At 38.6% G+C, this 24,762-nt stretch overlaps 1 long non-coding RNA gene across 5 annotated transcripts; it reads left to right on the forward strand.

Moving 5' to 3' along the window:
- The first annotated feature begins 8,369 nt into the window (after positions 1–8,369).
- LOC145033402 (uncharacterized) lies at positions 8,370–14,416 on the forward strand. Of its 5 annotated transcripts, XR_013677526.1 has the most exons (13): positions 8,370–8,752; positions 8,894–9,409; positions 9,651–9,745; positions 9,848–10,000; positions 10,449–10,504; positions 10,584–10,710; positions 10,790–10,858; positions 10,970–11,099; positions 11,220–11,335; positions 11,988–12,044; positions 13,863–13,988; positions 14,067–14,082; positions 14,172–14,416. It is a non-coding gene; the product is annotated as an uncharacterized LOC145033402 (long non-coding RNA). The 5 variants fall into 5 exon arrangements; XR_013677525.1 differs by having other exon boundaries at positions 10,238–10,504; positions 10,790–11,099; XR_013677522.1 differs by having other exon boundaries at positions 10,790–11,099.
- Positions 14,417–24,762: the final 10,346 nt, after the last annotated feature.

The raw sequence follows: 24,762 nt of genomic DNA on the forward strand, positions 1-24,762 counted from the left end.
TGCATTATGTACCTGCTTTAGTGTTATTTGACTCGGGTGCGAGTCGATCTTTTGTATCTTTGACATTTAGTCAGCATATCAGTGTTAGTCGTGGGGCACTGAGTCGGCCCCTGCGGGTTTCCATAGCCGCCGACAGAGTGATTTGTGCCACGGAGGTCCTCCGGGGATCTGTATTGGAGATTTTTGGGGTTGAGTTCCCGATCGACCTGATTCCTATTGCGATGGGTGATGTCTGTGTTATAGTGGGCATGGACTGGTTGAGCCGATTCGGTGCGGTTATCGATTGCGAGCGTCAGCTGGTGACTATACGAGATCCTAGTGGGGGAGTTCTTTCGGTTTACGGCGAGGGTACACGTTCTGGATCAGCCTTTTGTTCGGCTGCTAGGGCGAGGTAGTGTTTACAGCAGGGCTGTAAGGGTTTTGTGGCGTATGTGATGGATACGCGAGTGATCTCCGAGAGACCGAGTTCGGTGGATGAAGTTCCGGTGGTGCGTGAGTTTCCAGATGTCTTTCCCGAAGAATTACCAGGTGTGCCTTCCGTGAGGCAAGTGGAGTTTGGTATCGATTTGGTTCCGGGAGCCGCGCCTATCGCTAAGCTGCCGTATCGCCTTGCGCCTCCAGAAATGCAAGAGTTATCCTCGCAACTTCAGGAGTTGCTGGGGAAGGGGTTTATTCGACAGAGTAGCTCGCCGTGGGGAGCACCCATCCTGTTTGTGAAGAAGAAAGATGGCTCGCATCGCATGTGTATTGATTATCGGGAACTGAATAAGTTGACGGTCAAGAACCGTTACCCGTTGCCGAGGATCGATGATTTATTCGATCAGTTACAGGGAGCATCTTGGTTCTCCAAGATTGATTTGAGGTCGGGCTATCATCAGGTGAGAGTACGGGACGAGGACATCCAGAAGACAGCATTCAGGACGCGTTATGGGCATTATGAGTTTGTGGTGATGCCTTTTGGGCTCACCAATGCCCCGGCTGTGTTCATGGACCTCATGAACAGAGTATGTCGGCCGATGTTGGATCGGTCGGTGATTGTGTTCATTGATGATATTCTGGTATATTCGAGATCTAGAGAGTAGCACGAGGAGCATTTGAGGGAGGTTCTTGGAGTTTTGAGATCGGAGAAACTTTATGCAAAGTTTTCCAAGTGCAATTTTTGGTTGCGGGAGGTCCAGTTTCTGGGACATCTCGTTAACCAGAAGGGGATATTGGTCGATCCGGCCAAGGTTGACGCAGTGATGAGGTGGGAGGTGCCAAGGTCACCTTCTGAGATCCGGAGTTTCCTTGGGTTGGCAGGGTATTATCGGAGGTTTATTAAGGATTTCTCCAAGATTGCGGTTCCACTCACCAGATTGACTCGGAAGGGTGTTACATTTCTATGGGGTCCCGAGCAGCAGACCTCCTTTGAGACGCTTCGCCAGAGGTTGTGTGAAGCTCCGGTATTAGCTCTTCCGGAAGGGATGGAGGGTTTTGTGGTATTCTGTGATGCATCGATTTTAGGACTGGGAGCGGTACTGATGCAGAAGGGACATGTGATAGCATATGCATCGAGGCAGTTGAAGCCTCACGAGACGAGGTACCCCACGCACGATCTGGAGTTGGGGGCAGTGGTGTTCGCCCTCAAGATTTGGCGGCACTACTTGTATGGGGTTCGTTGTACGATTTACACGGACCATAAGAGCTTGAAGTACCTGATGGATCAGCCTAACCTAAACATGCGGCAAAGAAGGTGGTTAGATGTGGTCAAGGATTATGATTGCGAGATTTTGTACCACCCGGGCAAGGCTAATGTGGTAGCCGACGCATTGAGTCGCAGGGTGGAGAGTGCTCCACTGCGAAATGTATGTTTGCGACTGACTGTGATAGCTCCAGTTCTGGATGCCACTCGTGGGGCACAGGCCGAGGCTGTGCGTCCGGAGATGCAGAAGAGAGAGCGGGTCGTTGGGTTGGTTTCGGAGTTCGTATAGGATAGTCGAGGCCTTATGACTTATCAGGGCCGGATCTGGGTACCGTTTGTAGGCGGTACACGTACTACATTGATGGAGGAGGCTCATAGATCGAAATTTTCGATCCATCTTGGGGCTACAAAGATGTATTTGGACCTAAGGAAGGAGTATTGGTGGCCTTGTATGAAGAGGGATGTCGCATGGTTTGTCGAGAGGTGTTTGACCTGTCGAAGGGTAAAGGCTGAACACCAGAGACCGCATGGCAAGTTGCAGCCATTGGAGGTTCCCGAATGGAAGTGGGAACAGATCACTATGGATTTCATCACCAAATTGCCGAGGACTGCCAGAGGAGTCGATGCAATTTGGGTGATTGTGGATAGGTTGACGAAGAGCGCTCACTTTCTTGCCATCAGTGAGAGTTCTTCGGCGGAGAAGTTAGCGGAGATTTATGTGAGGGAGGTTGTATCTCGGCATGGGGTGCCGATCTCGATCGTTTCAGACCGCGATGTGCGTTTCACTTCCCGCTTCTGGAAGAAATTTCATGAGGAGTTGGGTACTAAGCTGCATTTTAGTACCGCATACCACCCCTAGACCGACGGCCAGAGTGAGCGGACGATCCAGACACTTGAGGACATGCTTCGGGCATGTGTATTGGACTTTGGGGGTAGTTGGGATACGTATTTGCCTTTGGCGGAGTTTTCCTACAATAACAGCCATCATTCGAGCATCGGTATGCCGCCCTTTGAGCTGTTGTATGGTAGGAGGTGTCGGACTCCCATATGTTGGGGAGAGGTTGGGCAAAGGGTAATGGGCAGTACAGAGATCGTGAATCAGACGACAGAGCAGATACAGCTGGTCAGACAGAGGTTATTGACCGCTCAGAGCCGACAAATGAGTTATGCGGATAGACGCCGGTCCGAGCTGGAATTTAAGGTTGGCGACTTTGTTCTCCTGAAGATTTCTCCTTGGAAAGGAGTGATCCGGTTCAGGAAGAGGGGCAAATTGGGGCCCCGGTTTATAGGTTCGTTTCGTGTGATCGAAAGGGTAGGCCGGGTAGCCTATCGGCTGGAGTTACCAGCAGAGTTGGGGCAGATTCACAACACTTTTCATGTATCGCAGTTGAGGAAATGTATAGCCGACGAGTCGGCAGTGGTTCCATTAGAGGATATTCAGGTAGATGCAAGCCTGAATTATGCTGAGAGACCAGTGGCTATTAGGGATCGGAAGATCAAGATTTTGAGGAACAAGGAGGTACCTCTGGTATTGGTACAGTGGCAACATCGGAAGGGATCAGAAATGACCTGGGAGCCGGAGGGTATGATGCGGGAGCAGCATCCGGAGCTATTTTAGAGCGAGACTTCGAGGGCGAAGTCTAGTTCTAGTGGGGGAGAGTTGTAACATTCGGATTTTACCAGGTATCTTGTAAATCTATGTTTGTCATAATGTGAGAGGGACTCGGCGAGTTGGATCTCAGACTCGCCGAGTAGAGACGCAGAATTGAACATTGGTGCGCGCCTGGACTCGGCGAGTCCAGGATATGGACTCGGCGAGTCTGCGCTGTGTAATGAAACCCTAAATCTCCGGGTTTGAGGCCTATTTAAAGGGCCTTATGGCCGTCATTTGTGCTCACCCAACCCTCAGTGAGTGACCCTTGTGTTCTTGAGCTATTTGTGAAGAGAAAGGAGCCATTCTTGATCTTGTGTGTGTTATTTAGCAAGAAGAAGGAGACCCTAGGCAAGAGGAAGCAAAGGAGGTTGCTATTTCGTGGATTTGGAGCTCAGATCATCACTCTAGAGGTATTATCTCGGACCATTTTATGTTTAGTGAAGCATGATGCAATTTAGGGCTTGTGGTGGTCATTTATGGGATGATTTGATGCCCATTGGTTCCCTCTTTGAGTTGAGGCCATGGATCTGGATCCATAGAGGTCCAGAGAGCCTCACTCATCAAGCTTTATGAGTGACAATAGAGTCTTTGACCTTGTGTTGTAGTATTTGAGTCATAAACATCATATATGGTCATATAGAGGTTGTATGTGCATCAAGATTGTAACTTTACGTGCTAAATGAGCTTGGAGGGACTGGATCTATGGATTGATGAACTGGATCTGACCTTTAGAGCAAGATTGAGTCAGTGCATGGCATGGACTCGCCGAGTCCGAAGAACAGACTCAGCGAGTAGCATGAATGTTGCCCGACCACACTGTGAGTGGCCTCGCCAAGTTGGGAAAGGTGGACTCAGTGAGTCAAGGGGGAGTCAGAATGGACAGGTGGACTGAGTCTAACTGGACTCGCCGAGTTGTTCTTGAGACTCGGCGAGTTGAGTCGTGGTGGCCCCACAACTCGTGCCAGGTGGAACTCGTCGAGTTGAGGGAATGCTCGACGTGTCAAGGGAGGATTCCAGGGAAATTGGTGTACACGCCCAGACTCGCCGAGTCGCCTGGGTACTCGCCGAGTCTGGTCAAAGTTGACCGTTGACCAGCGTTGACCTAGATTGACTTGTTATAGTGTGGTCAACCCTAGTTGGGAAAGTGTTAATTAGAGGTGTATTGTGCTATAGGGGGACGACAGCTCGACAGGTCGAGTGATTAGCGATTTCAGGTTTACGATTTACCGAGACACGCGAGGTGAGTCTTCTCACTATAGTTTACCTTGAGTAGGTAACCAGAGTTATGTGATAGAGTATTTGTATGTTATGTATGTTATGTGTTGTACTGCATTACTTTTATGTGTTTGATGCTGTGCATGTTTACAGAGTTAGAACCGGAAGGTTCACAGAGTTAGAACCTGAGGGTTCACAGAGTTTGGGTGCACGGACCCACAGAGTTATAGCCTCGAGTGGCTAATATGTGTTATATGTAGTATTTTGGGGAACTCACTAAGCCTTGTGCTTACAGTGTTGATGTTATTGTTTCAGGTACTAGTGACGACCGCGGGAAGGCGCCGGCTTGATCCGTACACACACACATTCGGAGCTTGATATCATGATCTTGGGATTTTGTATTGTCTTGTTTGGATAATTAAAATGGTTGTTTAATGAATATCAATGGAATTATGTTTTATAAAAATTGAAAAATTTGTTTTGAAAATTTCCGGTGTTACACGTCGAGTTCCCAAACTACATGTCATCGCGATTTGTTGAACTGACTCATCGAGTCGTCCTCAGACTCGCCGAGTCCTGGCATAATCAGAAGAGGGACAAAATCCTCCTACTCGCTGAGTTCCTTAATTAACTCGCCGAGTCCTATGAACATCATCAGGCTTCTTCATCAGACTCACCGAGTTCCCTTATGAACTCATCGAGTCCCTTGCAAATCTAACCTAGTTAACTTTTTTTCACACTTCTACAGCTCCAAAATACAGATCAAAGTCGTCTCCAAGGTCCATTTCTATAAATTTGGAGACTTGATAACTTTGCACACCTTAAATGGGCCCAAACTCAAGTTATAGCAATCTACTTTCATGAACATGGCCATGGCTTGAATGAAAACGGGTTCAAGACTCCTCTTATGACTCTAGAAGCTAAATAGCATAGGAAAAAGGGATTGCTTTGCATGCAATCCATGGGAACCAACTTATCCTTCTCAAAAGGTTAAAAAGACCCATAAACCACTAAACAAAGAGATATAGGTTATGGGTTACCAAGCTAAAAGCTTTTTACTTCAGAAAGTTGTCCAAGATGGTTATACTTCTGGATCTTGTTCTTCTTCCACAAACTTGCAAGCTCCAAGCTCTTCCAACTATTTTCAAAACAAAAAAACACACACAAAAACTCAAGGGGGGAAGCTCTCAATCAAATTAGGGTTTCTAGAGGACAGGGAGGCTGATAAGGGAGGCCTAAAAGGGGTTTAAGTGGTTTAAATAAGGTGCATAACTCCAAAAATAGGGTTTCCTCCTGGCAGACCTACTCATCAAGTACATGCTTGGACTCGTCGAGTAGACCCTTTAAACCTCACGTCCTTTCTAGCATTTACTCGACGATTTAGGGCTACCAACTCGTCGAGTAACACAAAATAAATACTTTATTAATTAATACTTGCATACCAGGGATGTGGCATTACATAAAAGGAACGCCAAAATCTGACTTCGTATGAGGAAGTTATGATTTTTCTAAGATTTGGCATAGCAATACACAACCCAGAATTCGAATTTTAGATTGAGTGGTTTTGGGCCAATGCAACCTAAATGAGAATTGAATATCTCATTACTAAGAGCTCAACAATAAAAAGAGAGGAAGACGGAGTCTGTATGTAGAAGTTATGAATTCTACACAGTCATTTAACAATGTAATCTTCTCATACTGTTAAATTTAAAATCGGCCGAGAATTAGCCGACAGAGTCAAAAGGAGAGTTGTAGATCTTGTCAATACCTATGCATGGATATAAAGCACGCCAAAAATGAAGCTTATATGCAAAAGTTTTAGGGCTTAGAAGTCGAGAGTGTGCTACTGCGAAGGGGGTGACATGGCGCAATCTGAGCCATTGTTTTCTCCCCAAGTCTTGCCACCAGATAGTGACATGTGGCACCCAACTCGATGAGTTGGAGGCCCAAATCTACGAGGTCAGCTGTATTTTATCCTATCAATACCATGAGAGAGTGCCTTCATTCTTCACACCAAAACCCACTTCTCTCTCTCTCTCTCTCTCTCTCTCTCTTTCTCTCTCTCTACACACTCTCTAAACCCCGAAAAACCCTCCAAAAGCCCTAGTAGCCTCAAGACACTAGAGGAAAGCCCCGAAGCACCCGTCGGCTCTGAGAAAAAGTTGTCTCGGCTCATAAGCTCTACTCTAGTGGAGCCCGATTTTTAGCAAACCCCGCTATAAGTGAAATACGCCTACTATACTTTAAATATATTTTATATTTAAATAAAATATCATTATTATGAACCTATAAATAAGATTTATCAGTGATTTAAAGTCATTATACTGATTGATCTACTTATGGGGATGATGTCTAGGCTGTGATTTAGTGAGGTGTTTAAAGTGGTATTTCCAAACAGTATACTTCGTATACCAAACAAACCCTTCCTCCGATATGATCCTACCTGGTTGTTCCTTACTTGATAGATCATGAAGTAGACTTTGAGTTAATGACGAATCTAGACAAATAATTAGTCGCAATAAAGGATAGACTAAAACTTAGTGATAATAATGCTAGGTTTCGTCGAAGTAAAATAGAATCGTTAGAAGTGAGGCGCTCCCCGAGTTTGGAATCATCACTTTAACAAGTGAGTGCATACTTACTTTCATCTTATACATAGATATGAAGTAGTTTATATAAATTACATGCTATGTGTGCATAATGTCTAAATACTTGCCGTTTATGTTGGATGAAAGATTTACACATGTTTTAAATGATTTAAACTTACGTGTTTTATATCTGCAAAATGTGTTGGTAAAACATGGGTATATGTAATAGTTGGTTGTGATGAAATAAAATGATAAGAGGCCTCGATGTTGATGATGTTTCCAGTCATCTAGTGGAGTATAGATGACGAACACACACTTTTTTAGACATTCCAACGGAACGCTAGGAGGCTCGCAACCTGTAGGTGTTTGTGAACAATATGTTCACCGGTGTACTCTATCCCCCTCATGGTTGCCTTTAGGACATTTATTACTGAGGAACCCCCTTAGCAGTAGTGTCCATCCTGATGATGATCCTTAGGCTAGGTCCCTTATGAAAGATGTTTAGAGACGTAAAGTGAGGATAACGAGAACGGGTAATCGGGTTATTGTTGGTTGATGAAATTAATTAATTTACTTATTGTAGGTTGAAAACCCTATATGATCACTAGGGTCCCATGCCTAACCCACTCAGTATCTTGTATTACAGGTAGTGACACTCGAGCATAGATGTGATGTGTGGATGAGGGATTACGGATTATAGGCTTGCAGATATAAATAAATGTTGTAAGGCATTATAAACATTAACCAACAAGAAATTACTAGAATCCGTAAGAACATGACATCCCGACGAACCCCCTTACAGATTTATATCTGCAAGCCTATAATCCGTAAGAACATGACATCCCGAGGTTATATCTTTATCAAACACAAGACATTAACCAACAAGAAAAGTCTAAGGCATTATAAACAAACGATGAGTTCCAGCTTCATCTATGCATTTTACAACGTGCAATCAATGACACGCGCTGATAGAGGACACACATTTTGGTGTGCCCTAAAATTTGATGTTAGTTTTCCAAAATATGAAGCATAGAGGACACGTATTTATATGTGCCCTAAAATTAGTGCCCAACAAAAACAATAAAAAACACGGAGGGCACCTACTATAAAAAAGTGTGTCGTGTAGAACTGTCGTTTTATAATTTTTTTCATCAACGCGCGTTCTTCAATTTTTTTATTGCCAAGGGGGAATCAAATACCAAAATATTGAACCCCCCCGGATACTCTCCTCCTTCTGCGTATGTTGTGAAATCCACTTCGGTCAAAAGAAACCCTAAAAGCATTGTGTGGGTTCCGGATATTCGATTTTTAGTTGTGAAGTTCCTGAAATCATATTTTTGGTTTCGATATGAGATTTTTCTAAATTGGTATTTGGTGTGTAGAATATCGATATTTTCAATGCGGCGAGTGAATCAGGAGCGAGAGGTCCTCACTGTTGTTTCCAACTGCAAATGACTTGGCAAACGAGTTTGTTATTGAAGAAACGAAAGAACGGTCCTCCGTTAGGGTTCAAGAATCTCGGTAATACCTACTACCTCAACGCCGTTATCCAGTGCTTAACCTATACTCCTCCCCTCGCCAATTTCTATCTCCGACTTCAACACTCCAAAAACGGTATGTGCTCTTCTTCTACTTACCCACATACGCACACACGCACGCTAGCGTATCTAAATTTTCAAGAATTTTAACCTAATTTTTTCATTGCGTTCGGTAAATTGTTCCACTTCGTTAACATAAATTTCCCTAATTCGACAGGCGAGTTCCTAGCGCAGCAGGACAAGAAGAGTGATTGTCCGTTTTGTCTGCTGGAGAAGAGAATTGTTCGATCTCTTAGCATCGACTCAACCCTAGATACACCTGGTAAGATCATTGGGGGATTGAAAGTCTTTGCTGAGCATTTTCGTTTAGGGAGGCAAGAGGATGCACATGAATTCCTTCGGTACATCATTGATGCTTGTCATATCACATGTCTTCTTCTGAAGAAGTTGCAGCAGCAAAGACGGAAGTATGTCAGCAATGGAGGAGGTGGTGGCTTTAATGGCAGCACAGTAGTTAAGAAGATTTTTGGAGCATAGTCACATAAATCGCTGGGTCAGGTGCGATCTACGTACCAATTTGCCCATACCAAAACGCGGTACGAACGTGTACCTGGGACGCTCGGGATCACGTTTCTAAACCTGAAATTGGCGTTCCAAAATTGCAATTCAATCGTACCTGATGCTATTTGGATCACGACTTCCTTGATTCCAAAACGTGTTTGCAATCGCTTGGGTACGTGACTGGGAATTTGACAAGTCAGTTAATTGGCATACGTTTCTCTCTGTACTCGATCGCATTATGAGCGATCCTTTAAAATTGAGTTTATAGTCTGTAATTTGGCTTCCCCCCCATCACAATTTTCATTCAATTTAATTTCCAGAACATGAAAAATCAGATTTCATTTTTTTTTTTGATTCTTGATTACAAAATCATGGTTTTTGGAAATAAAAGAAGTACAAATACCTTTTTGTAGTTGCTTGACTGCTTTTGTGCCTTTCTCTGATGGGTGTGTGAGAAGAACGAAATTCAACTGTGTAATTAAGGAAGAAAAACATGGATTCATTGAAGGTTATGTCCCTATCAATTATCTTTCTGCATTTCCTTAATCTCAAACTCGGGAATCTGAATTGGCTGAGTCAACACTTTTTACTTTTGATGTTTTTTGAACAGTACAAATCGTTGGAAGCAATGGTTAGTTTAATGAAGACAGATCTATCAAAGTCTAGCTTAGAAGCACAGTTATTGGAAAAAGTTGGGTGAGAGGAAGGGGTAGTTCAGAAACTAGAAGGGCATACTGATACGGTTATTTCTGTAAATTGACAAGTAAGCATCATCTTCCTTTTACTAGAGGATTTTTTTTTTTTTTTTTTTTTTTTGCCATGAAATTAATATTTTCATTTTTAGTGCACCTGGAATGTTATTAAATTTTCAGTTTTGGCCTCAAAATCTTACTCACTTCGGGTAAAATCATTTATGTATATTGGTTTGAAGGTTATTTGTAAGAGTTGACATGAAATTGGATGTTTAGAACTGAACTATTATGAAACTGTGATGTTTCAGGTAGATTGTTGATGAATATAGCTCAAAATTAGAGGGTTTTTTTTTTTTCTTTAAAAAGAAGTTCTCATTAAGGCGCTAGGTAGATCATTAAACTTTGATGGAAATTGATTCTTCCATCAATATGAGAGAATCACACAGTCACACCCTCCTGCTGACATGGATTATAAAAAAGATCAAGTTTTAAAGCTTCTACTTACTTTACTCAAAATAGGTTCACAACATTATGGGAAATTACGTTCTCCTTTTGGCACCGATACTACATCAAAGGTAAAACATTCATCTTTTTATTAATTTCAGTTTGCCCAAAGTCCTAATAACAAACAAGGGTATTTTTGTAATTTAACAGGAAAACAACGACCCTGATGTAGCGGTTGCTACACTATTTGCATCTGCAAAGAAACACTTCTCAATATGGTGCTTATGGAGCTTTCGCTAACTGCTTGCAACAGTTTCCACCAGAAGGACAAATTCGGGTATTTACCTTATTTCATTTATTCACATAATATTAAAAAAAAAAACATCTTTTTTATTGATTTCTCTTTATTTTCTTAGGCAACTGCTGCTGAAGTCCAAACTCTGCTTGTTTATGGGGGATTGCCTTAGTTCTTGCAGCACAACTTGGTGATCACGTTTCTCTCTCTCTCTCTCTCTCTCTCACACACACAAACACACACACACACACTGAAGGGAAGCAAAAAGAAGTTATTTTATTTAAAATGTTGTGTATTGCAGTTCAATGTGGATTGTGTTAGGAAGATGGGTGTTAATCAGCTAGTAGCAGGGCCAGTTACCATATTAGTAAATTTTCAAATGATGACATCAGCTTATTGTCAAAATTACTGAAATTATGGCCAGTTTCCAGGTTAGCATCTTTTGAATTATGTATTATGAATTATTAACCACCTCTAAAACTTTTATATAACAAAATCATCAAATATTTTTGCTGTTACTGACATATTAAGGATGGTCATTTTACATCCAGACGAATCATCTGTATTGAAACGTGTTAGTCTACTTATTGCTGCTCAATCTGCAGATGTATTTTCAACCGACACTACAACAGATAGTGCCACCGTTGCTGCTGTAAATATATCACAGGTAATAATAATAATAATAATAATAATAATAATAATAATAATAATAATAATAATAATAATAATAATAATATTAATATTAATATTAATAATATTTTGCGAGACCAATTGACAGCTTGTTGCTTCAACACTTGAAGGAAGAACTGGTACCCTGTACTCGAATATGTATAAGATCATTTGGTTTTTTAATCTTCCAAAAGTAACTATTTTTTATTTTATTTCTATTTTAATATTTCATTGGAATTTAATTTATTATAATCCTTTATTATTTTCAACGGATTTTAAAAGTGACTATATATGTATATGTTAACGACTAGTACAAAATGACTATTTTATTCAATTTAGTCATTTCCAAAAGTAATTATTTTTTATTTTAGTTAATATAACAATGCATCCTACTTTTTTTCTTATTACATTTTGAAAAATCTACTCGTTTATAGATTTTTTTCTATTATATTTTGATTCCTACCTACTCTTTGATATCAATATTCTGGATTTAACATCTTTTGTTGAGGTTATTCTTACACTTTTTGCATTCAAGTGTATGTCTCCATCAAGTAATTAATTTTGATCATGTATCTTTATTGCTATTAAACACTACTATAGATTATAGAATCCTGATACATTAGTAATAATCATTCTTTTAATGTTTTCAGCTACTAAACACTACTATAGAAGACGAGGACCCTGCTGTGTTTACAACCGACACACTGGTGGGTGTATCTTGTAATTTCTTGATGTATATTTTAGGCTAAATGTAACACTGATTTTTCAAACAAAATTTTTTGATTTTTATAAAAGCATAATTCCATCAATATTCATAGAAACAACCCCTTTTAATTGTTCAACAAGATATTACAAAATCCCAAGATCAAAATGTCAAACTCCAAACGTGTGTGTACGGATCAAGCCGGCGCCTTCCCACGGTCGTCACTAGCACCTGAAACAAATAACATCAACACTGTAAGCACAAAGCTTAGTGAGTTTCCCAAAATACTACATATAACACATATTAGCCACTCGAGGCTATAACTCTGTGGGTCCGTGCACTCAAACTCTGCGAACCCTCAGGTTCTAACTCTGCGAACCCTCAGGTTCTAACTCTGTGAACCTTCCGGTTCTAACTCTGTAAACATGCACAGCATCAAACATATAAAGTAATGCAGTACAACACATAACATACATAGCATACAATTACTCTATCACATAACTCTGGTTACCTACTCAAGGTAAAGTGTAGTGAGAAGACTCACCTCGTGTGTCTCGGTAAACCGTAACCCTGAAATCGCTAAACACTCGATCTGCCGAGCTGAAGTCCCCCTATAGCACAATATATCTCTAATTAACACTTTCCCAACTAGGGTTGACCATACCATAACAGGACAATCTAGGTCAACGCTGGTCAACGGTCAACTTGACCGGACTCGGCGAGTGCACTATAGCGACTCGGCGAGTCTGAGCGAAATCACCAATTTCCCTGGAATCCTCTCTTGACACGTCGAGCATCCCTTCCCAACTCGACGAGCTCCACCTGGCACGAGTTGTGGGGCCACCACGACTCAACTCGCCGAGTCTCAAGAACGACTCGGCGAGTCCGGTTTGACTCGGTCCACCTGTCCATCCTGACTCCCCCTTGACCCACTGAGTTCACTCATCCCAGCTCGGCGAGGCCACTCGCTGAGTGGTCGTGCAGCATTCAAGCTACTCGCCGAGTCTGTTCTTCGGACTCGGCGAGTCAGAGCCATGCACTGACTCAATCTCGCTCTAAAGGCCAGATCCAGTCCACTAATCCATAGATCCAGTCCCCCCATGCTTATTTAGCACGTAAAGTCACAATCTTGATGCATAAATAACCTCTACATGATCACAAATGATGTTTTTGACTCTACTACTTCAACACAAGGCCAAGGACTCCATTTCCACCCATAAAGCTTGATGAGTGAGGCCCTCTGGACCTCTATGGATCCAGATCCATGGTCTCAACTCAAAGAGGGAACAAAAGGGCACCAAATCACCCCATAAATGATCATATTAAGCCCTAACTTGCATCAAGTTTCACCAAACAGAAAATGGTCCGAAAATATTACCTTTAAAGTGATGATCCAAGCTCCAAATCCACGAAATAGCAACCTCCTTTGCCTCCTCTTGCCTAGAGCCTCCTTCTTCTTGCTAAACAATACTCACAAGGTCAAGATTTGCTCTCAATCCTTCACCAAACGCTCAAGAACTCTAGGGACACACTCTGGGGGTTGGATGAGCGCAAATGACGGCCAAAGGCCCCTTAAATAGGCCACAAACCCGGGGATTTAGGGTTCCATAACACAGCGCAGACTCGCCGAGTCCAAGCGCGCACCTTCGCTCAATCCCGCGTCCCTACTCGGCGAGTCTGAGCCCTGACTCGCCGAGTCCCTCTTACAAAATAATACAATTAAACTTACATTATACCTGGTAAAATCCGGATGTTACACTAAATGCTGCTTTCCTTTTTTTTTTTTTTTTTTTTTTTTCTGATGATGTATTTTTTTTGGTAGTTTGTTGCTGGTTGTGGTAGTTTTTTGAGGGGACCAGAGGATAGATGCATGAGTTACTGTGTGTGACTTTGGCTTCTTAGCCAAAACCAACTAAATTTACTACGATCTGATCTACCTCAACTTCAGGTAATCTTGCTGTTTTTGAATTTTTTTCATATAGTTTGGAATAAGAAATGTCTTATTTCGACCTCAATTATGATGCAGGAAGTTGGAGAAAAGGGTAATTCCATCTTTTACAACTACTATTCCATGTTTGATTCTTCTAATAATTATATTAGCATATTAATTTTTTAACTTTTATTTGATCAGGTCACAAGAATTATCAGAGCAGGGGTTCATTAGTCTTAAAGAATTATGAAAGGCAAGATGCAACTCTACTTAGCTGGAATTTGAAGTTTATCATCTTTGTGTATATCTTTTTAGTTTGTATAGCACTACATTGCAGAAGGTGTCCCTTAATAGCAATGTAGTCTTAGGTTAGATAGTTAGGGTAAACCTCTTAATAACAATGTACAATTAGATCCCCTTAATATCAATGTATTACAATTTTTTGACATGATGTTATTGGACAAAATTGATTGTTTTTGTATATATTTGTTTACATATTTTTGTATTATGCGTAAATAAGTATCGTAAAGACGCGTTGTAAATGCATATAAAAAATGGTTACTGAAGTTTATGACACACAAATGCGTGTCATCTTCATTTTTGACAAGGGCTTCCTTGATACGCATTGTGTGTCATAAACACGCGCGCCGTAAGGTTACGACACACAAATGCATGTCGTCTTCCTTTATGACAGGGCCTTCCTTGATATGCATTATGTGTCATAAATGTGCGTCGTAAATACGCATCATAAATAGACGACGCGCAAAAACGTGTCGTCTCTCGTTATGACAGGGCCTTCCTTGAAACGCATTTGCGCGTCGTCTGATCGTTTTACGACACGTATTGCGCGTCGTAAAAGGCTGTTTTTCTAGTAGTATAACTACTCATACTAACAAATAAACTAACACAGGTCATAATTGAAAGCATCATAAAGTACCAAACTAGAGAGTAAGTTATGAACTTCTTATTCTTCCTTGGTTTTCAAACCAATTTCCAAGCCTTCTAACCTTCTAAATATCAACTTCTGGAAACCTTTTTTCACCAACCAACCTCCCAAATTTGTAGAGATCAAGGGTATTTATAGTTGTCATGAAATTACATTCCGCGTCGTGGAATAGTGCTCCACATCGTGGACATGGATGAATCCTTATCGGGCAAGGATTTCGACTTTGCGCGTACTCTTCTTCCAGAATTTTCCTTTTCCACGTCGTGTAAGTGATATCCACGACGTGGACACAACTATTTCATAGGTTTTATCTTCTTCAATCTTCCAAGACTCCAAAGTTTCTTCTTTTTCCACTTTTAGTCCTTATTCTTCAAAATGACTTATTTTGGCTGCAAAATACAATTTAATCTTATAAGTACCATTATTCCATGCAAATAACCAATAATATGTACAAATATGTATTTAAATATAGCCTAAAAGTATGTATAAATATGGCAATATCATATGTTATCTTTGTCGTATCATGTCGTGTTTTTTATCATTTATTTGGTTCATTTTCGGGTTAGTTAAAAAAAAATATGACATTGTGTGTTGTCGTGTTCATGTTACATGAAAAACTTGTCGTGTCATGTCGTGTCAGACAAAAACACGACACGATGGCTTGATTTGCAACCCCTGTGCATGTGTAGAAAATTTTTTGAACATCAAAAGCGATGTTCAGGTGAGTGAACGTTAGGTACTGATGGTCGTCCATAAGACTGCATAAATAGCCATCGGGTCAACTACAGGAGGACCATCATGAGAGAACTTCGTATGAGACTCGTCTGGGGTACAACAAGAGTTGCACGTTGCCATGTGAGCATGATACAATAAATCCAACCATATTTTCCTTGAGAAAGTAAAACACCCGATCTGTTTCGGGTGGCTAACTCAATAGCTTGGAAATGGTGCTCTAAAGGAGATCAGATGTGGTACCGAACCATGAATAGGTATCGAACCATGGAGAAGTACCAAAATTGGGATAGGCATCGAACTATAGAAAATTACCAACCTTGAATAAATACTAAACCATGAAGAAGTAACGACTAAGGTACATTATGTCGTCACTACTGTACCAAAGGACATGGGAACTCAAAGAAATATAACATGTCTGATAATAAACTATTGACATATCCTTACACGAGGAACAACTATTTAACGGCTATCAAGTACATAAACATGTACCTTCAGGCATTTAGCCATAAATGTGACAAGACGGTGAACTTACTCGATATGGGAAGAGGTTTTCACCCCCTCACCATGACTATACATAGGTAAACCAAACTATCTTCATACAGCACGTGAAAAACACTCAACATACTAAACGATCCAATAAGCTTTTTTTACTTCAAATAATACCTAATATTCTTTACTGAGTTTATCATAGGAGTGTGACTCGGGATCCCTCCCAGTTACCGGCTTATCAATTGTTTGCATTTCCAGGCCAATTAGCAATTGAGAGCTTATACACCTAGCTTAACCAATAAAAGATGGACCCAGTGGTGCATCACATACCTTCCATTCCATTCATGTAATTCATAAATGCATATAAGGATAATACAAATGGGTCTATTGTAACATCTAATTATCTATGTATTTGTTTTAACCCTTGAGTTGTGCTTTATTTACAAGTTCGGTCCCCAATAGCAATTTCATAATTTCGGAGTTGGCTGGAGTACATGGGACATACATGTTCGTACACAGGGTGTACCGATGTTCGCATTAGTACAATACACGTACGATGGTATGCAGGGCGTACGTATCCAGGTGCAAACCCTAAATTTTAGGGTTTAGGCCCTATTTAAACACATTTTTGGCCACATGCATCTTCTTATCTTCAGTCTCCTTCCTCATTTCGAAGCCCTAAAGAGTTTTAATGTATTATAAAGCTTGTAGATCCTTTTTTGGTGCCATTTAGAGCTTTTGGAGTAGAAGGAAGACAATTGAGGTGGTGGTGTTTCACTCAAGGATTTGGATCCAACATGTTGTTACCCTTGTGCACCTTGTGGAGGTAAAAAGCTTCAACCTTGGTGTTGAAGTCTTATGGATCTATTTTTAGCTCAAAGTTGTTCCCCTTTTTGTCCCAAACTTGGTCTTTGTGAGTAGAAGGTAGTCCAAGACATTTGAGTTGTCCTTTCAGAGAGTTGAGGGGTGTTAACTCATAAAGTTAGGTTTTTTTTTCATTAGTTTCTCTCCATGTAAGTGCTAGGTTGTCATAATAGGTTAAAAGACTAGGATTTTTGGAGTTAAGGTATTTATAGCTATGCTAAACAATAAAATTGGAAACTTTATGGTTAGGAACATCTTTTGATGTCTAGATCTGAAATTTAGACATGAATGCTTAAGGAATTAAGCAGTTAATAAGAGCGGTAGTGAGCAACTGTATACGTTAGGCGTACCGAGGGGTACATTGTGCATACGAGGTCAAATCACTGATCCTCGATCAACTGCGAAATACGCCCTGCGTACTGACTCAGTCAACTCGGTAGACTCAGTTGACTTTGACCACATTTTCTAGGGCTTGACCTAGGGGTATTTTAGGTATTTTGGCCTATAAGCTGAGTTTGTGTTATTGAATTTATTAAGGTGACTGGTAAAGTTAATCAAGGAGCATCATGCTATTCAGTTTTCTTATCTTTCCGTGAGGTAAGTTTTCTCACTATATCCATGGGTTGAAGACACCAATATCGTCCCATTACTTGGTATGTAGTATGCTAGTTGTCTTTGTGATAATTTCATGAAAGAACAGGATTTGGCCCCTGAAAACTATATGAAAGACCAAGATCTACCCCTGGCACTTGTATGTAAGATTGGGATTTGACCCTCGGCATTTCAAGCAAAGACCATGGGGGTAGCCCATGACACTCATATGTAAGACCGAGATTTGGCCCTCAACATTGCAAGGAAAGACCATAGGGGTATCCCATGGATCTTGTATGTTTGTGTATGTGGTATTTTAGGGAATTCACTAAGATTTATACGTACATCTTACGTTTATGGGTTCAGGTACTTCCGATTGTAAAGGAAAGGGTCCTACGTGATGGCACAGCATCCTCCCATCATGGTTTCCGCATTTGAAATAATTTGTACTCCAAAGCATTTAAGTTGTCCTTTCAGAGGTTTTGAGGGGTGTTAAGTCATAAAGTTTTCCATTCAGAGTGTTAAGTCATAAAGTTGTCCTTTCAGAGGTTTTTAGGGATGGAAAAAGAAATCGAACCTAATTATGAAAACCGAAAAACGACATATTAGTGTCAGGTTTGGGGTTAGTTAATCGAGGCCAAGATCGGGTTTGGTATGTTTTTAGAAAATTTTTGTGGGTTCGGTTATGGGGATGGTAAACATAATACCCGCCCCGATTAACCGAAACTGAAACCGTAACCCGTTACCTGAAATCATTCATATTATATACACACACACACACACACACACACACACACACATATATATATATATATATATATATATATATATATATATATATATTGATTTCCTTGAGTTATCTTCTTTGTTGTGAACGATTTGAAGATAATTTCTTAAGATAACTTCCTATTTTATTTGTAGTGCTAGTGTTTTGCCATTTTTTTATTCATACTACTTATAGTAATAGTGATATTATGATTTATGAATGCTAGTGATTTAAATGTTTTTTTGCTGCTAGTAACCACTTATGTATCACAACATACATCTCTTTTAATGGTTTTATACATTATCAAATTTATTTTGGATATGAATTTATGCTTGCATCACTAAGTCTAATGATTTTGTATTCTCATTGCATCAAAGTTAGATATTCGTTACCTTGTTGGGATACCCGTAGACCCGATAGTGTTATGTAAACGGGTACCCGTCTGAGATCGGGCCGGGGATGCGATCGGTTTTCGTATTCAGGGATGGGGCCGGGATTATCACAACTCATCCAAGACCCGCCCCATTACCATCCCAAGCCCTGTGTACTGACTGAGTCAACCCGATTAACTTTGAATGGATTTTCTAGGGTTTGACCTAGGGGTATTTTAGGTATTTTGGTCTATAAGGTGAGTTTGTGTTATTGAATTTATTAAGGTGATTAGTAGAGTTGATTTCGGAGCAGTGTGCTATTTAGTTTCCTTATCTATCTGTGAGGTGATTTTTCTTACTATATCTAGGGGTTGAAGGCACCAATGCTGACCCATTACTTGCTATGTGGTATTCTAGTGGTCTTTGTGATAATTACATGAAAGACTAGGATATGACCCCTAGCAATTGTATGAAAAACCAATATCTAGACCTTGACACTTGTATGTAAGACTGAGATTTGGCCCTCGACATTACAAGCAAATACCATGGGGGTAGCCCATGGCACTCATATGTAAGACCGGGATTTATCCCTCAACATTACAAAGAAAGACCATGGGGTATCCCATGATAGTTGTATGTTTGTGTATGTGATATTTTAGGGATATCATTAAGATTTATGCTTACGGTTTACGTTTATGGTTTCAGGTACTTCCGATTGGAAATGGAAGGGCACAACGTGATGACACAACATCCTCCTATCATGGTTTCCGCATTTGAAATAATTTGTACTATGATGTTTTAATTCTATGACTTGGTACGGGTTTTGAACAATGAATGAATGAATTGATTGACTTTTAAATGAAAAAATTATTATTATCTTCGGGATGTTACATCTATCTACACAAATTGTAACGCCCGCATATTCGGGCTAGTCAATTTAGAGACAATAATCGTCAAAAATAAATTTTTAATAGAAGATTATTTAGAATAAATAATCTTAACCAAATTATAGTATATGTCACAAGGGTTCCATACATTTAAAGAACGCAAAAATCCGAGTTATAATGAAGAAGTTATAACTCGTCAATGTTTTACGGCAAAATCGGCATGACACCGGGAATCATAAAAAGTGAAATTATGATAAAATACTTTCAGAGATCTAAAAGAAAGTCATAGTATATATTAAACCGAGAGTGTGCATAAAAAGAATGTCCAAATCTGACTTCCTGTGAGAAAGTTATGATTTTTCTAAGATTTAGCATAGTAGTGCACAGTTCGAAATTCGAATTTTAGATCGATCGGTTTTTAACCAAAAAAGTCTAAATGAGAAATGAAGATATCATTAATAGGAGTTCAACGATAAAAAGACAGTCGAAAACGGAGCTTGTATGCGAAAAGATAGAATAACAATTAGCCTATGGAGTCTAAATGAATGTTGTAGTACTCATAAATACCAATACGTGGATATAAAGAACGTCGAGAATAGAGCTTGTATGTTAAAGATATGGACGAAACTTTGTCCATACTCTTCGAGCGCTATAAATTCGATACAGTGTTATAAATTTGAGATAGAATGAGAATTAGCTAGCAGAGTCTAAATGAAAGTTGTAGTACTCGTAAATACCAACGCGTGGATATAAAGAACGTCAAAAATGGAGTTCTTATGAACGAGTTATAATTTTGAATAGCATATTTACGTATTAAAATAAAGCGTAAATCATACACACACACACACACACACACACACACACATATATATATATATATATATATATATATATATCATTAGAAAGGTATTGACGATGCGGTCATTATAAGACTAATGTTGAGTGTTTTCAATATTATTTTAGTACAAATATTATTAAATCTATTTAAAATAGTATTATAAAGGGGTGTTTAGTCATTTAAGTAAATATAAATTGTGGTTTTTGAAAATTCAATTACTATAAATAAGAGCCTCTAGGCTCTCATATTTCTTGCACCATTCTCTTGATTCAATAGTCTTTCTCTTCTTATCCCCTGAGCATTTCGGTCCCTCGTGATTCGACTTCTCCATCTGTAGTTTTAGTATGGTAAGGTAAGCGCTGAAGCGCTGCAAGAATCTTTCTTAGAAAGATTTAGCGACGAAGTTCTGCCCCTGCAGAGCTCGGCTCCTAGCAAAACCTCCCTTGTAAGTAAGTTATGCTTACCCTATTTTAAATATAGTTTATATTTAAAATTAGTATTGTTATTATAAACTTATAATAAATATTTGGTCTATTATTAACTTATATAAGTGTAGTTATAATATCTTTTTAACTACTCGCGGTACGGAGAATCTGGTTTAAAGGGCCGCATAGAGTTGTTGGATTTCAGAAGTACTATATGCCAAAATGGTCTTGCCCTCCGGTGTTTTATGTCTGGCCCGTGTCTGTACATAGTGGTTGGAAAATATTGTTTAAACGTTTATATAATAATAATAATGATAAGACTAATAATTAGTCACCGTAAATATTAGACTAAAATCTAGTGATTATAATACTAGGTTTCGTTGAAGAAAATTATATTGTTAAGAAGTAAACTGCTGTCCGAGTTTGGAACCATCAATTTAACAAGTGAGTGCATAGTTACTTGCATCTTACACATAGATATAAAATATTTTATATAAACTACGTGTTATGTGTGCATATTATATGTTTATTTGAGATCTATGTTGGACGACCAATTTTATACATGTTTTAAGTGATTTAAAATGTATATGTAATTTATATCTACGAATATATTGGGTAAAAATGGGTAAATGAATGACGATGGATGAAAGAGGATATAAGTAAACATTGGTGACTATGAACTTAGTGCCGATTGTATAAACCATGGCGACTATGGACTTAGTGCTTAAACCCTGGCGACTATGGACTTAGTGCCTATTATATAAACCCTTGCGACTATGGACTTAGTGCCTATTGTATAAACCTTGGCGATAATGGACTTCGTGCCTATTCTTTAAGATAACCCTTAGGAACGAATGAACGAGGAATAACTGATTCTTAGGGTAAATCCTTAAGAGTAAAGAGTAAAATGGGGATGAGTAATTGGGTTGATTGTTTGATGTTTAAACATAATAAGTATATTATTATGGGTTGAAAACCCTATGTACTCACTAGGTTTCCCAACCTGACCCACTCAGTTTATTTGTGTCACAGGTGTCGATATGAAGTTACATTATACTGAGAGATTAAGGAGATATAAATCAATAGTGATAACAAATGTAAGGTTTATTTATGCTTATGTTTCTGTATTGACGATGACATCCCAATGTTTTTAAATGAATAAAATACATTTCTTCGGAAATGCTTTGATAACGTATCTATCATGTTTTTCTAGGAACAAATTTTGAAACACTTTTCTTTAAAAGGTTACTTTGATTTTCAAAATAAAGCATAAACAAATCGGTCTTTTCTAGCAGTGAAAATAAGGATGTCACACAAATACAATAGGTTAAATAATATTGGCTAATATACATAATACAACATACACTAATAATTTCAAATTTTGTTTGAATGACTTCTAGATAATCTAATCTAAACTAAACTAATGCCTCAAACGAAATTTAAGTTTTCAAGCATTTTTGAATCATTTTAGAAAATGACTTTTTTTTCCGACTCTTATACCACTATGCAATAAGCCTTTTGATTAGGAGCAGAACATGTACCCTTGGATTAGAGACATGTACCCTTGGATTAGAGACATGTACCCTTGGATTAGGGGGTCGAATCCAAAACTTCATAAGAAAATCATATAAACAAGTTTAATATTATTTAAAGTTACCACTCATCAAAATTTCAATAAAAATATTAATCTGAAATATTGTTATATTTATCATCAAAATGAAAATTGTGGATGTTTTAATTTTTACCTCTTGTAAAATTATTTTTAACTCTACTTGAACTATTTTACAAAATTTATACTTATACTTTAAGGACAGTTAACAAATTTCCTTAAGAATTTTCAATTTTAAAAATGGTTTAGGTCATTTTTGGTCACTTAACTTTTAGTTTTGTACTCATTTGGTCACTTAACTCTTTTTAAGTTTTAAAAGGTCATCAAACTTTTGACTTTGTGCTCATTTAATCACTTAACTTTTAGATTTTTGTTCATTTAGTCACCTAACTTTTAAAATTGTGCTCATTTAGTCATTAAACTTTTGAAAAAAATTAAAAGTTCAGTGACTAAATTAGCACAATTTTAAAAGTTAGGTGACTAAATGTGACCAAACCAAAAGTTAAGTGACTAAATGAGCACAAAACCAAAAGTTTGATGAACTTTTAAAGTTTAAAAAGAATTAAATGACCAAATGAGCACAAAACCAAAAGTTAAGTGACCAAAAATGATCTAAACTCTTTTAAAAACTTCAAAAACTAACAAAAAATATTGTATTTGTTGCAACCTTTTTACTTTTATAGGTTTCAAACTTTTAATTACCTCTATCATTTTCAAATTCCAATACTTTTTTACAATCCCATATAGCAAAATAGAGTGAGTAAGAAAATGAAATAGCTTTCAAATCTGCCTGAAATGAGAGCAGACAGACCGGAGGTCATGACAATAGAGGAGAAGAGGATAAGCGAGACTCGTAGTAGCCATTCGGTGAATGGAAGGGGCCAACTGGAGAGAGACGGAGGGCACAGAGTTTAACAAGGGTGAAGGAAAGAGTGAGTGAGCAACTTTTCCGACAACAGTGATCTTTTTTAGTTTTTAGGTTTTATATTTTCGGAAAGATTGTGTTAATAAAATGTAAATTAGAATATTTTTCCAGTATTTATAGAGTATGATCATATCTTTTTAAAATTGGGATTTGGTTTTGATTTTTCCAGTTATTTTTGTAGAATCTTTTACTTATTTAGGTTCTTGTTATAACAAAACAAGATTGATTTTTGTTGCTGTTTTGCAGTTAACGAGTCAAATGTGGAGGGACATAAAATTAGTGAAAAAAAGAAAGATGAACCTATCCTTTATAATACAAGTATTAATAGGTAAAAAAAAAAAAACAAGGGTGCCCCTGGCCCTAATGAGGATCCACCACTGCTTTTGGTAATGACAATTTCAACCATGAGGATTAACAATCACAAATTAAATCTAAGATATGGTTGACTCTTAATTACTACAATATCATTACATATCATATGTCGCCATAATAACTCTAATATACATGATTAATGATTGTAGGCAGCATGGATGTTGAGTGAAAGTGAAACCAATGCTGTTAATCCGTGTGTTCTCTCCAGCAAAGTAGCGTGTAGATGCATTTGCGTATGATATACAACCTTGCTCTCTTCTCTTTAAAACTCTTTCTTTTTGTGTGGATCCTCGATGATTGCTTCTCTACATAAAAATCTAAGAGTTCCATGGAGTCTGTTGGAATTCTTCTGATTTTGTTGATTTCAACTAGATATATATAACCTTTTTATAACTGCAATTACTTGTGAAATTAATGTCAAATGGTAAGTTTTTAATGACGTAAAACTCAAAAAAGTCTCTTTATTGCAGTAAACATGGGGTCTGGTCCTTCGAATATACCTTTTTACATGCGTTCATCTAACAATCTAGATAATTGCACATGAAATTTAGAACTACTTTTATACTAATATATCATATATAATCTTTGTGGTTAGATCATCTTTATCTTGTTTCAACATTCTTGAAATATTAGTGCTTGGGGGGGGGGGGGGGGGGGGGGGGGGTGGTCAGTTTTGGTGTTCCTGTGAAGGTGTTTATCAATATAACTTTTATAAGCATGATTTATATTGAATACAAGATCACAAGTTACAGAAAGACTATATATATATATATATATATATATATATATATATATATATATATATATATATATATATATATATATATATATATATATATATATATATATATATATATACACACGAGGTTGCTAAACCACAAAGCTAAAAGAAAAAATATAAAGCCAAAATGAGGTACAACGGAAGTAAGAAAAAGACAAGCGTTGGAAATTGGGTACAGTTTTATTGAATTCAA

The sequence above is a fragment of the Lactuca saligna genome, chromosome 3, assembly GCF_052625555.1.
Source record: "Lactuca saligna cultivar CGN05327 chromosome 3, ASM5262555v1, whole genome shotgun sequence".
In the NCBI taxonomy this organism is placed as follows: Eukaryota; Viridiplantae; Streptophyta; class Magnoliopsida; order Asterales; family Asteraceae; genus Lactuca; species Lactuca saligna.